The sequence below is a fragment of the Pipistrellus hanaki genome (genome assembly GCF_964339955.1).
Source record: "Pipistrellus hanaki genome assembly, chromosome: 2".
NCBI lineage: Eukaryota > Metazoa > Chordata > Mammalia > Chiroptera > Vespertilionidae > Pipistrellus > Pipistrellus hanaki.
Window position 1 is genome coordinate 44,884,824 of NC_140504.1, and position 15,153 is coordinate 44,899,976.

A 15,153-nucleotide genomic window follows, 5' to 3' on the forward strand; every position below is an offset into this window, starting at 1 on the left:
TTCTGTCATTTTTGTAAAAAAATCAATAAAGTATATTTAAAAAAAATAGCATGCACATTATTTTTAAAGTTCAAATAAACAAAGTATGCAACTATTTTGTTGATTATAAAATAAATCTTGACAGATTTAAAATAACTGAAAAAATACAAAATGTTTCCTAACTATAAAGCAATTAAATTAGAAATCAATAAAATCAAAATACATAGAAAATTACCCAAAATTTGAAAATTAAATGATATTTCCAAATAATTTTTAGTCAAAAGTTTTTAAGAAATTTATAAAATATTCTAAAGACTATACACTGAGTGGCCAGATTATTTTGATCTCTGAACACATAATAATCAGGCCACTCAGTGTATATCCTATGTCATAAAAGACTAATATGCAAATTGTCCCCTCAACCAGGAGTTAGACCAGCAAGCAGGCCGGCCAATCACCCATGTCCCCTTCCCCTGGCCAGGCTGGCCGGACCCCACCCATGCATGAATTCATGCACCAGGTCTCTATATAAGACTAGAATAACCCTGAAACTAAAATATGAAAAATATATCTTAAACAAAGAAAAAGGCCTATATTCCACTTAAATAAAGATCCTTAAAAGTATTAATTCTTTATAACAATATATAAAGGAAATATGTCATGATCAAGTAGATTTTGTCTTAGAAGGGAAGATTATAATTTACCATGTCAATAGACTAAAATAAAATCATCTCACTAAATGCAGAAAAAAATATTTTTTAAATTTATAAATTTAATAATTATGATATTAAAAACATTGATGAACCTAACAAGAGGGAACTTCCTCTACCTGATAAAAGATATCTATAAAAACCTACATTGTTGTGCCAATGTTGCTTAGTGGTTGAGTGTCAACCCATGAACCAGGAGATCACAGGTTTGATTCCCAGGCAGGGGCCATGCAGAAGGCAGCCCATTGATGTTGCTCTCTCATCGATGTTTCTATTTCTCTATCCCTTTCTAAAATCAATAAAAAATACATATAAAAAAACAAAATAAATGCAAAACAAAAGCTATATTATTGTATTTAATAGTGATAAAATGAATGCCCTCCCTACACCACGATCAAGAGCAAGGCAAGGATATTCACTTTCCACTCGTATGCAGTGTTGTACTGGAGAACTTGTTAATGGAACTAGGCAATTACAAACAAATAAGAACTATGCAAATTGAAATAAAATATACAAAACAGTTTTGATTCCAAATAAGAGGATTTTATATATGTAGAAAATACTGTGTAATCTACAAAAACTGACTAGAACTAATGAATGAGTTTACCAAGGTCACAGAATACGAGATCAATATATAATACAACGATAAATTTATTTTTACTGACTCAGAATGTTTGTTCAGAAATTTAAATTTTAAAACAACCATCTATAACAGTATAAAATAATTAAAAATAATTTTAACAAAATATGTGCAAGATTTATATGCTCTTGAGAAATTAAAGATCTATAAGTAAATAAGAGAAATAATATTTTATATTCTCAGATCAAAAGACACAGTACTGTCAAGATGTCAATGTTCCCTGACTTGGTCTATAGAAATTTCAATAAAATCTCAGCAAGCTCTTTTGTGTAAAAGATGACCCTAAAATATATATGGAAATGTGAAGGACCTAAAATAGCCCAAATAATTTTTGAAAAACTTCTAGAAAGAAAACATAGGGAAACATTTTGCAAACTTTATAAGGGAACTATTTTTTTAAAAACATATTTTATTGATTTTTTACAGAGAGGAAGGGAGAGATAGAGAGCCAGAAACATCGATGAGAGAGAAACATTGACCAGCTGCCTCTTGCACAATCCCTACCGGGGCTGTGCCCTCAACCAATGTACATGCCCTTGACCGGAATGGAACCTGGGACCTTTCAGTCCACAGACTGACGCTCTACCACTGAGCCAAACCGGCTTCGGCTATAAGGGAACTATTTTTTGACTTTTGACTTATGACACAAAAAAATATTATCTATTTTTTTTATTAAATGGCTAATTGTACTTCATCAAAATTAAAAATGCTATTCTGTGAAATAAACTATTATGAGAATGAAAAGACACCACAGAGTGGGAAAAATTTGTACAACACAAGTCATAAAAATCTTCTATCTAGACTATATAAAGAACTCTCAGAACTGAATATTAGCAAAAGATCTGAACAAACACTTCACCAAAAGATATAGGAAATGGGAAATAAGTACACAAAAAGTTTCTCAACATCATTAATCATTAAGAAAATATAAATTACAGAAAAGTGAAATGCTGATATACATTTATTAGTATGGCTGAATTTTTGAAAATGCTAGCAAGTATGTTGAACTCCCACACATTTTAGGTGGGAATGCAAAATGGGAAAGTGAAATCTTTTTTTTTTTTTTCTATTTCCTATTAAGTCAACCCAAGCTTACCACATTATCAAGAGATCCTAAATCTATGTATTTTTCCCAGATGGAATGAAAACATATATCAACTTAAAGACCTCTACATTGTTGTTTATGTCAGCTTTAATCATAGTGACTAATACACTGGGGGTGGAGGGGGAGGGGAATGTTCATCAACTGGTGAATGAGTAAGCAAGTTGTTGCACATCCACCCAATAGAACACTCTCGTTAAAAAGAAACAAAGTGTTGGTATAGTTATCCACATGCATTGACCTCAGATACATTATTCTAAGTAAAAGAATCCAGATACTAAAGATTGCATACCATATAATTTCCTACAGCCTTCTAGAAAAGGCAAAATTATAGGGACAGAAATCAGATCAGTGATTACCGGGACCTGGGAGTAGGGTAGGGGTTTGACTGTAAAGGGGCATGAAGGAAATTTGGGTGGACAGGGTTATGATAGACATGTTATCTATCTTGATTGTAGCGGAGGCTACATATTTTCTACATTTGTCAAAACTTATCAAACTATACACCTTAAGAGGGTAAATTTTGTAGACAAATTATATTGCAACAAACCCAACTTGAAAAAAAAAATGGTAGGAAGTATGAGAGAATAAAGCAGGTAATGGCACTTGCAGTCATGTTGGTCTTAGCACAGTTTTTTATTTTTTAAATAAGTCTTTATTGTTCAGATTATTACAGGTGTTACTCTTCCCGCCCCGCGCCCCCACACATAGCTCCCCTCCACTTGATTCCCAACCCCACCCCATGCCCTTACTCCCACCACTGTCTTCATCCATAGATGTAAGATTTTTGTCCAATCTCTTCTCATACCTCCTTCCCCCTGAGAATTGTTAGTCCAATCCCTTCTATGTCCCTGATTCTATTATATTCACCAGTCCATGTTGTTCTTCAGATTTTTCATTCACTTGATTTTTAGATTCACTTGTTGGTAGGTATGTATTTGTTGTTCATAATTTTTTACCTTTACTTTTTTCTTCTTCTTCCTCTTCTTAAAGAATACCCTTCAACATTTCATGTAATCCTGGTTTGGTGTTTATGTTAGCACAGTTTTGAGGTTAAACAATGTGCTGGGTCTTTTATCTCCCTCTCTCAATCCCTTTGTCGGTTGGGCTTCACCAAAGGTAACTCACGGGAGATTGCGTCCAGGAAGCAGAGTGAAATCTCGGTTGTTTACTTCTAAGGTTCCTTCCCCTATAGATGGCTCTTGATGAAAGGTCAGGCTTCTGCCAGCCAACTTTTTCTATACAGACTCTTCTGTCTCTGGGTCCCTGTAATCACCTTTAACCCTTTCTGGTTCCCCTACGTGCTGTCCACATTAAATTCTCCCCGAATTGCTGAATTTGAACGCACCATTTCTTTTCCAACCAGAATCCTGACTGATAGAAAGAGCAACAACTCCTGGTCCTGTCGTTTTAAAGCTGTGGAGCACTTGGGCGAGTCATTTTACACATATTTGAGCTTTTACTTTTTCATCTATTGCATATGAATGATGATACTTTCTTGGCAAGGCTGTTAGGAGAGTGAAATGATGCTACACTAACTGAAAAACTTTTCATTAATATTTTTTCTCTTTCTCATTTCAGTCTCTCCCATCCATTACTGTCGTCTCAATTTTTTTCACATGGTTCCATTCCTACCCTCTTTTTTTAAGAAAACAGAATTTTTCTATTATGTACAAACGCATAAGTAATTTACATAGGGGTGTATAATGTGCAGAACTCTTTATGAATGGCTTAAATATACCATGGTTTTGTTCCTGGAATAAACTGTTACTATTTCTGCCGCTGCAGAACAGTTAAGTCAAAGTTTTGAATTAGGTCAACAAAATCCACAAATAGGGTGGAATCTTTGGACTGTCTAAGCAGGGACAGTTCTGGAATAAATCAGCCACAGATATCACTTGTCAGCATGCTGAGGGAGGCATTTCAAATAAGGGTGGAAGGTACGTCAAGAATATTGGCTTCTGGTAGCATTATGATGTATCCGTTAAATCTATATTGAGAGTTTTCCATCATGTGGATTCAAGCTAACATAATCATTTTATGGCAGTAATGTCTAAACATGAGTCCACAATTAAGCTATATTTTTATCTTGACTTGTGAACTATTGCTGCCAACTACTCAGATTTCAAGCTTGTTGAGACATATGTTATCCCTGGAAACCCTTCATAAAAATGAAGCATTTTACTGTCCCCACCAATTCAAGTGTGTTCCGGTCAGTTCCCCATCGAGATCCAAATTAACCATGTAATAGTTCCTACACTGGTGAGTAGAATTTGAAATGGCTTTTTAAGCAAAACCAAAAAGAACAAATTTATTTCTATTTGTGCAAAAACATAATATGGTTTGGATTCTCTCTTCTAGCTTTTTAAATAGTGAGACAGGATTAAGTTGTGGGAAAAGAACTGGATACGGAATTAAGATCTGTATTTGAAATCTGGCTCTGCTACAACTTCTAGCTGTGTGATCTCATAAAGTCATTTAGTTTATCGAGCCTCAGTTTCTTTATCTGTCAAATGGGGAGCTGCTGGTGAGACAGATGAGCTAATGATGATCTCATACATTAGCATACTACCTTTAGGACTTAGCAGCACTGTTCTGCAATTTGTGTATGTGAAGTTGCATAAAGGGTTAGTAGGGAACCGGAATGAAGAAAAGTTTCAGACAGAGTCAGGGGATGTTTTGATTAAAAGGAAATTAAAATACTAGACAACAAGAACAAGATAAGAATGATCACAGCGTCTGCATTTATAGCCCACATGTCGCAGTTCAGTATTTTTAGGTTTGTTAGTGACAGCGTCCCAGGATAGCAATGTTAATTACGAAGTAGCTGTCAGTTCCACGGACACAGCGCTGTTCACCTGACAGAGCTGAAACTGCTCACCATAGATCAGCCTTTAATTTAAGGGTCCAAAACATACAACAATAAATCAGTTTGGGTTTCCGATGGTAATCTCCCAAAATCTTAGTTTGAAATGCCCTAGCGATTTTTAAAAAAACAAATCTTAGTGCAATGTACTTCCAAAATATGATTTGTAATTATCTGAGCTGGATGAAAACTTCAGGAAGAGGTGATGGGTCTGAGGCTGAATACACAATACTAAATGTATACTTAAATTTTCCAGAGCCCCAAATCCCTTTTTTTTACTAAAATGCCATGATCAAAGCAATAGATATAATAAATATGAAGAGAGAGAATAGGAGGAGGGAAGAAAGAGAGATTGAAAAGAGGCTTGGGAAAATATTCAGTGGAAAATCTGTAGAAATGATGTAAGAGAAAGCAAAGGCAGGGATTGGAGTAAGGGGTGTATAACTGAGACTATAAAAACTCAGAGAGAAAACTCACCATCAGGACTGAGTTTGGGAGAAACTGCACAGGCAGGACTCTAAAGTTAGAATCTCCTGACTTTTCACAAGGTAAGTTAGACATAAAAACTGATAAAATTTTAAGGATTTTTCTCCTTTTAGCTACTTTAAAATCTTATATCTTCTCAAATGTTTTGGTTATATTTTGATTTTGTTAAAATTAGAAATGTTTTGGGGGTAATATTTTCATCTCTAAAATGAGTAGAAAATCTAAGATAATTTTGTAATGCAAACTTTAGGTGGAGTTAATTGTTTGCTCAGACATTTCACATTTATTACATGATTTTTGGGCATTTATATTCCATTTCAAGACAAAGAGAAAGGAAACTCAAAATGTTGTTTCTATATGTATGTTAATAGTATTAGTTTACTTCCATAAAATATGTCCAGTGTTAGGAAATGTTTTAATGTATAAAAGAGAACTGTTCTTATCTTTATTTCTATCAAAATTGGAGTCAAGGAAACATCTCTAAATTAAGTTCTACATTATTTAAACCTAAATTATCCTACGGTTTTCTTCTTATTCTTCAGTATTTGCTGAAGTGCTTTGGCTATTAAATGATTGAATTGAAAGTTAATCTGAAACATATATTTGAGTTCTGTTTAAGAACAAAGTTAAGATTTTGTTTCAAGGTTTGTTCTGTGGAAACACTGTACATTCTATAAATGCAGTTTAGCAATGCAAACTACTGTCCACTCAAATTACATTAATAGATTCTATAGATTCATAAATGTGATTATTTGTTTCTGAGTTATTTTTCTAGAAATTTCTATAATGATCTATAATGATTTTAATGTCCCTATAGGCTGTAGATTTGATAGGATTGTACTTAATTGTCTCCCCAAAAATATCAGGCATTTTTTGTGTCTCCTCTTAACTTTGGCACTTACCCTGCAGCAATCATAGAATTTTTGTTAAGGTGAGATTCCAGTAGTTATGAATTCAAGTCTCCTTTTTATAAGTTAATCGCACCATGGTTTCATTAAGTAAATTATTTAAGGTATTTAAGGTTGATATTTGTGTTCTCTTCCTCATTTTCCAGGGTTTTGAACTGATTCTTCTGTAACAAATCACAGAAATAAGAGAAGTATATATGTTTAGTAGAGTTTGTTTGGGACATTAGGGGCTATAATTTCAACTTCTTGTTCAAATTCTTTCCATAATTTTAACAGTTGTATAATAAAGTTAGATTAATTGAGCTTGTCTTAAAGGAATAGAACTCAAAGTAAGCAGTTCCAAAATATTAGCCCAGCACTGTCACTATGCAGTTTTGCAACTTCAGGAAAGCCTTAAACATAGAGTGAGGCTGAATAATGTTCTGGGGAAGCTCCCATATCAGCAATTTTCCTATGTTAGAGAATAAGCACCCAGATAGCAGGATCTTGGGACTAATCTTTAGACATCATCTAATTTAACCTCCTTGTCAACAGTTCATCTTCTTTGATCCCTACTCACCGGACAACTATTGTTTAGATTCAATGGTTCCATGGGAGGAGCACAAGCTTTGGTTAGGAAGCACTACTAATCTCAGTTCTGACTTCACCAGCTTTCGCCTAACCTCCTAGGGATCCCTTTTCCCTCAGTAAAAGTAGTCTCCTAGCCCTGGACACACCTCCACCCAGGCCAGCTCCCAGGTGCTTGAAGATCTCTCTGAATAAAGGCATTTTATTTTTTAGCTGAGCCCTTCTCTCTTTTCTCCAAATAATTCCCAGGTTACCTCTGCAGCAGTGGTTAGCATCAACTGCCATTAATTGCCAGTTTCTTGGTTGGCTTGAACTAGCTGTTGCCCAGCCTTACACTTTCTTCCTGTGGATGTCCCATCAGCTCCGTCCTCAGCACCTGCTCCCTCCTCTTCTTCATCCTCATATCTCTTTTATATCTCTCCCCATATCCTCTCCCTTGGGCAAGTTCATTGTCTTTGAATCTCACTCTTTTCATCTATTGAGGGTTTAAACTTGACAATTTCTGCCGAAACTGGTTTGGCTCAGTGGATAGAGTGTCAGCCTGCGGACTGAAGGGTTTGATTCCGGTCAAGAGCATGTACCTTGGTTGTGGGCACATCCCCAATAGGGGGTGTGCAGGAGGCAGATGATCGAAGTTTCTCTCTGATAGATGTTTCTAGCTCTCTATCCCTCTCCCTTTCTCTCTGTAAAATATATTTATTAAAAAACAAAACTTGACAATTTCTAATGAGAACCCCGTCCTTTCTAAAACTCTGTATTTCTATGACATGTAAGTCTCAATATATGGGGAAGGGGGGGGATGCACCTTTAAAATATGACCCAGCCCACCACGGCACCCTGACTGCTGACCCACGAGTCATAGCTGTGGCTTCTTGGGGCCATGTGTTGGTGGTCACATTTCCCTGTGAGCTCTGACCTTCCCTCCACACCAGGTCTTAAAAGAAGACTGGAAAGTAATGTGCTCTCTGCCTTGGCTTCCTTCACAGCCCATCCCCTCCTAGCTGCTCCCTTTCTTTGTAAAGTGTAGTTCCTGTTGCAAAGTCCTTATTTCCCATAAGGCTCATGGCGGCTCTGCTTTCCTGACGTAATCCTGACCATGCTATACACTTAGGATTACAGAAACTGTAAAAATCATGAATCTCACAACATAATAAGTGACTTTTTAAAAGTGAGATTGATAAAGACATATAGTGCATTGTTGAATAAAAATAAATTTCATATAAATTATATTAAAATTCAAAAAAAATTCAACTAAATATTCACTTTCATTAATTAGAGCTTGAAACATAATTATGTTTTGGGTGTAACTGAGATTTCTTCCCTTCGTTTTCTTCCCATCATGATATTCTCTATAGTTGTATGCTAATGTTTTAATAGAACAATCATGGCTGCAGTTAATGACAATGTGTAATATACTGCAATGTGAAATACAGTAATTGCCACTTATAAGTCTCTTTAGTGAAATTTCCTTTCCCTACTCAATATTATTTTCTATATTAAATCTAATTTTCTATCACTTTACCATAATTCTAGATTCCAAAGATTAACTTTGTTCCTTAAAATGAACATGGATAACAAAGATTTTCTCTTTTTTTTCCATAAAAATATGTAAAAAAGTTGAAAAGTTGTTATACTCACAAAGCAGTACCAGGATGGCAGCTATTATTTATTGAAAAACTACTTTGTGCCCATCACTTTGCCTATATTATTTCTAATCCTTACAATAAACCTACAGAGTAAGTCTTTGCCCCATTTTCCCAATAAAGATATTAAACCAGAGAAGCAAAGAAACCAAGTCAGGAATCAGACCCAGGTCTCTGTACCTTCAGGACCAATCAGTGTTTTTCTGCCTATTCACTGTATTGTGCTGGAAAGTACCCACATATTACCTAAAGTTAGGAAGCTAGAGTTTTAAAGCAACCCAAGTTGTGTCAGTTCATTTATTAAAACAATGTAATTAGAATATTTTCCTTACAGGTCAAACATGACTGTTATGAGGACAAAAGGAGATAGATGAATACTTGCAAATACTTTTTTTAAAAAGTTACATACAAAAATTGTGCTTGAAGGAAATGAAACATTCCAGGAATATTTGGAGGAGGAAATCCCTGGCAGGGAAATAACAGGGGCTTCTACCCCCACCAGGCTGTGAGCAACAGGGAGAGTGTCTTACTCACTTTTACGCCCCTGACATCTGCTATACAGTGCATACTGATATAATAAATGCATCCTGTTATTATTATAAAATTTATAGTTTTGTCCCTTCATTTACATTTTAAAGAGTATTTTTCATGGATTATATTGGTTAGTTTAGTATAATTAAAATATTCATCAGTATTTAATTAAATATTATATCTAAGTACAGAGTGGGCAGAAGGGTGAAGGCAGTAGTGACATTCCACATCATCCTGAGGCTTACTATGCCTTATTTATCTGCATTCATCCAACTTATCCCTTTGAAAGCCTTTTGCTACCACAGAAAAATTGCCTGCACATCAAATGGCCAAGCAGCATGCCATGTGCAGCTCTACCAGCTTTTTCTTTCCATAGTTTAAAAGATTATATGGTTTTTTTTCCCTTTTATTTAAAATTAGAGTTAAACAACAAATGCCCTTACCAGGGCTGTATACAATCATACAAATTATTTTCTATTTCTAGGTTACAATAATAATCCAGGGATCTCAACATAAATGGATGTTTGATAAGGAGAAATCATAAACTATATTGGGATAATTACCAGGGAATATTGATGCAAGTCCCTTTCATTAGAATGAGAATCTGCCATGTGAAACATTAATTGACATACTGGGATTTTGCTGTAGGTAAAAAAGTTGGGCAAATCTCCTCTAAGCTTTAGTTTCCATATCAATAAAACAGGAATGTTAATATCTGCCCTGCATTCCTGTTTACCACCATATACGGCTGCTCTATGCATTTATTCAAAATAAGGTTGACTCTATAGCAGACATGCTATTAATTGCTAAAACACACTGGTGAGCATGACATCATTCTTACCCTGAAAGAGTTGACATTGACAACTAAACACTTTGCTAAACATGCATACCCGGGCTTTTAAATAATGAGATCTTCTTTTAAAGTGTCATTGTAGGTTTCTGCCTTCTTAAATTATTGAAAATTCCAAATGGAGAAAAACCTCAAAACTTTACAATTTTGGAAGGCAATAGTGTCTATAAAAGAATGAAAATGGTGCCAAAGAGAATGAAAGTAGTTAACACATGTATCATAATAAATTATCATTTTCCTGCTTTGTATCATTCAGGGAAAGTCATTTTAAAACACAGGTGTCTTCCACATTAGGAACATTTCCTCCTTAGACATTTTACTCTATAAGCAACTTGTTTTGGGGATGGAAAAATGCTTTATACTTCAGTGTTTGAAAACGTAAATTGTTGTTCTGGCTCTTCTCCTAAATGACTTTGTGGCTTTGGAAAATTTCCTACTGCCAATTGAAGAGCAATGAGAAATGGGAGAGGACTCATTCCTGACATTTTAATTAAAAAAATAAAAACTGGAAATGTTAAATTTGTCAGTGTCACCTTCCTTTCAGGATCATCCTCATCACATACAGCAAGATGACCATCACACAATGTACAGAAAATAACACATTTCACAAAGAGACTTTTAAATAAAGGGCTAAGCCCATGAGTATTTCTCAGATGTATTTTTGTGTGGCTGATATAGGTGATGTGTATGGCTTTGACGGAGGCTACAAGTTGTAATTCAGTTGCTCTTAGATGGAATCCTCAGTGATTTTGAACTTCTTATTTGAGTTTATAAGGATCTAAAACTCATGCCCCTGCTTCTAAAGTCCTAAGTGCCACACTCACACTCAGTTCGCTTGTTGGTGGAGCCGGTTTCACTAAAGGTGTGGAATAGCAGCGCCAATAAAGAGCCCGCAAAATCCTCCCCTCTGCTTTCCAGCTACTATCTCAAGCACCTGGTTGCTTCCTCATCAAAGGAAACTAGCAACAACTCTCTTTCACATCATTCATTGAAATACCAAGGTAGTCTGGATAATGTCAAATTGTACCGCATCCTCTTGGTTGTTTAACATACATTTTGCCAGTTGTCTCAATAAGCGGCCCCGAATTCCCTGGATGGTTGTTGAGTATGCATTTTATGTTCCCTGGAAGGAGTTGGCTTCAAAGACCTGCCTTCAGCTCAGTAATAATGACTTTTATACCATGTCATTAATCTTTCCACATTACCTTAAAGTTTACACAATGTTTTCATGCACAATTCAGAGTTCCCACTGAAAAGTTTTTACCTGTGATAAAATATTTACGAAGAAAAATTATGAGGTGCTTTTATACAGATGATGTATATCTATATATTTTAGTGAATATATTAAGTATTTGTATTGCTCTTATTTGGAAAACCTAAGGCAAAACCATAATTTATGCTCTTTGTAAATTAATTATGTAATTTTTAAATGAACTATAATCAATTTAAATTTTGGGAATTCATAAAGTGAGTTTTATTAAATAGATGACAGTTTATGCATCTTGTTCAACATTACCTGGCCCATAAATAACACAAGGACACATCCCTATTCTTCAACTCAATTCTGAGTTTTTTTTCCTAACCATCACAGAAGTAATTTTCTTATGTTGAATACCTAGGCATTGACTGACTTTCATTTGTAAGTACTTATTAGTATATCTAAAGAAGAATTTTGGAGTAACATTGTATAAAATATGGGTGTATATAGAAGTTTGTTGGTGGTTTTAGATAGCTGAAAATTCCTTTTATCAAACACTCCTATTTTGTATCAACTAATTTTTATATCCATTAATACTATTATTTGTGATTACTGTGAAAAAATTTAAATGATCATTTTATCTTAATAGACTGTTAACTCTAAATGCAGTAGAATAAGAATTCAATAAAATATTTAAAATTTTTAATATCAATTATGTGATTTTAAAATTTTTACCTGATAATACATTAAATGTTATACTATCCTTTCTTTGTCTGAGGAATATAATAGAACACTGTGAAGTCTGGCATCTCAGCTCCAACAAATTTTGTTTTAAAAATGTGGAGGAATTGACTTAAGCATGATGACAAAAAATGTGAAAAAACAAATAAACATTGGGAAAAAATAGATATATCCTATTTCATTCATTCTGATGTAGGTTTAACATTTCTGAAATTAGGATGCCTTATACTTGATAGTATGTTATAATTTAATTGGTAGCATTTCTTCTTTCTTAAAATACATTTATAAAATGGAATCACTTACCATAAATGATACCTTACAATGAATGATTTGGAGGTCCTCTTGTTGGGTAGATATTCAAGAGAAACATATTTATGTCAAGACCTACATGCAATAGTATACACAGACACGGCTGACTTGAGGGACAATACAAAGGTTTTTCTATTGTAGCTAAACATTCACCTCCACTTATCATTACTTACAGTGTCTGCACTTAGAACAGAAAGGAGCCAGATTTACCAACAGACTAAAAAGCAACTTTGTAGGTCAGTTATTTTACTCAGTCTATGAAAGAAATTTAAACTTAAAATCATACAGTGATATAGCCCCCAAGCCAAGGCAGTCCCTGACTCTCAGAAATCTTAAGTCAGGTCTCTTTCTATTACCACAAGCCATACAGACTTTGTGTTAAGCATAGACCCTTTTAAGCCCTCTTTTTAAATAAAATAAAAAAATAGACTCTGTTATCTACTATCCCTACTGCTTTTCTCTATATAAAAAAGGCCTGGGTAACAGGGTAAAGGATGTACTGAAGAGCATACTCTGTTTTACAGATTTACTTAGAGTCCAAGCTGATTTGCCCCTTATCTAGAAGATCATTTTTTTAAATGTTTTTATTGATTTCAGAGAGGAAGAAGAGGGAAAGAGAGAGGGAGAAGGAGAGATCAAAACATCAATGATGAAAATCATTGTTTGGTTGCCTCCTGCATGCACTCTACTGACGTAATTTTCTTACATTGAATTCATTGGCTGAAAGCCTTCATTTTTGAAGTATTTAAAAGGGGGATTGAGCCCAAAACTGGGGCATGTGCCCTGACCTGGAATCAAACCAGTGACCTCTTGCTGTATAGGTCAATGCTCAACCACTTAGCCACACCAGCTGGGCAAGACCATCATCATTTTCAGAGTAAGAAGATTGTGGGCAGTGCCGTGGACAGGCCTAAATGGTCATTGCCTAGTGTCTGAACTTGGGGCCAGTTATAGCATGTCCTGTTATATCTCACTTAAACTCCTATGCTCTGTCAAAGTGGGAAGAGAAGTAATTTAAATTACCACTAAGTACTTTATCATTGAGCCCTTTATTTTTAGGTTTGTTGAAAATAGGGACAAATAGAGTATATTTTGAATATTTCTAATAAAAAATATAGGGAAAATAATTTCAAAAGTTATCAAGATTCACTCCAAAACTTAGTCTTCTTATGAGTGCCTGGGTTAAATCTGCTATCTATAAGTCAGATACTATTGAAGATAAATTTCCTTAATCACTTGAGTAATTTTGTTTTCTTCAACTCTAGCCTTCAAAGATAGATAGTTTAAAAGGTTTTAGTTAAGCCCTGGCCAGTGTGGCTCAGTTGGTTGAAGTACCATCCGGTACACTGAAAGTTTTTTGGTTCAATCCCAGTTAGGACACATAGCCAGGTTAAGGGCATAGGAGGCAGCTTATTGATGTTTCACTCTGACATTGATGTTTCTCTCTCTCTCTCTCTCTCTCTCTCTCTCTCTCTCTCTCTCTCTCTCTCTCTCTCTCTCTCTCTCTTCCTCTCTAAAATTAATAAAAAGCATGTCCTCAGGTGAAGTTTTTTAAAAAAAGTTTTTAGTTAAAAAGTTCATTAGATCAGATCTGGCTAATGTTGCTTCTCTTTTTTAGCTTAATCCTTCATCCCAGTTCTTTGGTTTTTAGGTCAGTGATTCTCAGTCTTTAGCTGCTGCAACTCACTGAATAATTTTTTTTACAATAACAATGACTCACTCCAGAACTGATTCTCAATAATAAAAAATCTTCCTTCATTTTAACAAAATTCTCATGTAATGCTGTTTTAAATACAATGAAGTCAACTCCTTTGCTACTAAACTTTCAAAGATTTTATATGTCCCTGCACTATCTATCAATGTTCTAAAGGAATATTCAGTATATGCTATTTCCCAAACTTAAATGATCAAATTTCACACACACACACCCTTGCTCCCTCCAGTACCACTCCAGTTACATATCAGATGATCCCTTCAGAATATAAATTCTTAAATGTGCAGTGTTTTTGACACAAAGGTTAAGTTGTTCCACAGTGTGATATGTTTGTTTATTCAGTGATATTATCTAAAAAGTGAAAATGTACATTAGAGACTAATTAGCTAAAAATGAATGAAGTACACACCAAATCTTAAGGCAGATCTCATGTCCATTGTCTTTTACAGCTCCTCATACCCAAAGAAATATTCAAATATTACTAAAAAATTATTGGTGTACTGAAAAAAATTGCAAACACTTCCACTTCGCTGTCACACAATGAACATCCTATGAGTGTTTTTTTCTGTGATCTGGAGTATACATGGGACAGAGCACATTTTTAAATCATAGGCTATATTTATCCACTATCAACAAAATAGGGAAATGGAGCTGAACCTAGTCTTTTCCTTACCTCCCTATAATTTCCTCTGTTTCTAATTTTGTAGCAATCAAGTTTCAACTAGTTAATCAAATGTCTTTTGTGTGGCAGGTGCCAGGGTGTTTGTTTTCATTAGTGTACCAAATGCCATATTTAGGAACTTGGCCTTTCGGGTAACTGGCTACAAGCATGGCTTTAAACCATTAAATGTGTGTATTTAAACTCTGCATTTATTTTTACATCTCCCTATCCAAATAATCAGGATGTGG

General features: G+C 34.7%; 1 protein-coding gene across 3 annotated transcripts in view; it reads left to right on the plus strand.

Annotated features, from left to right (window-relative positions):
* The first annotated feature begins 4,659 nt into the window (after positions 1-4,659).
* Positions 4,660-15,153, plus strand: part of OSTN (osteocrin) — a 60,795-nt gene continuing 50,301 nt past the window's right edge. For 2 of the 3 annotated variants that reach the window (XM_084872591.1, XM_084872590.1), the window contains exon 1: positions 5,779-5,845. The gene's annotated coding sequence lies outside the window, so the exon portion shown is untranslated. Of the gene's footprint in view, positions 4,694-5,778; positions 5,846-15,153 lie in introns of those variants that run through there. The other variant, XM_084872592.1, reaches the window with a different exon arrangement.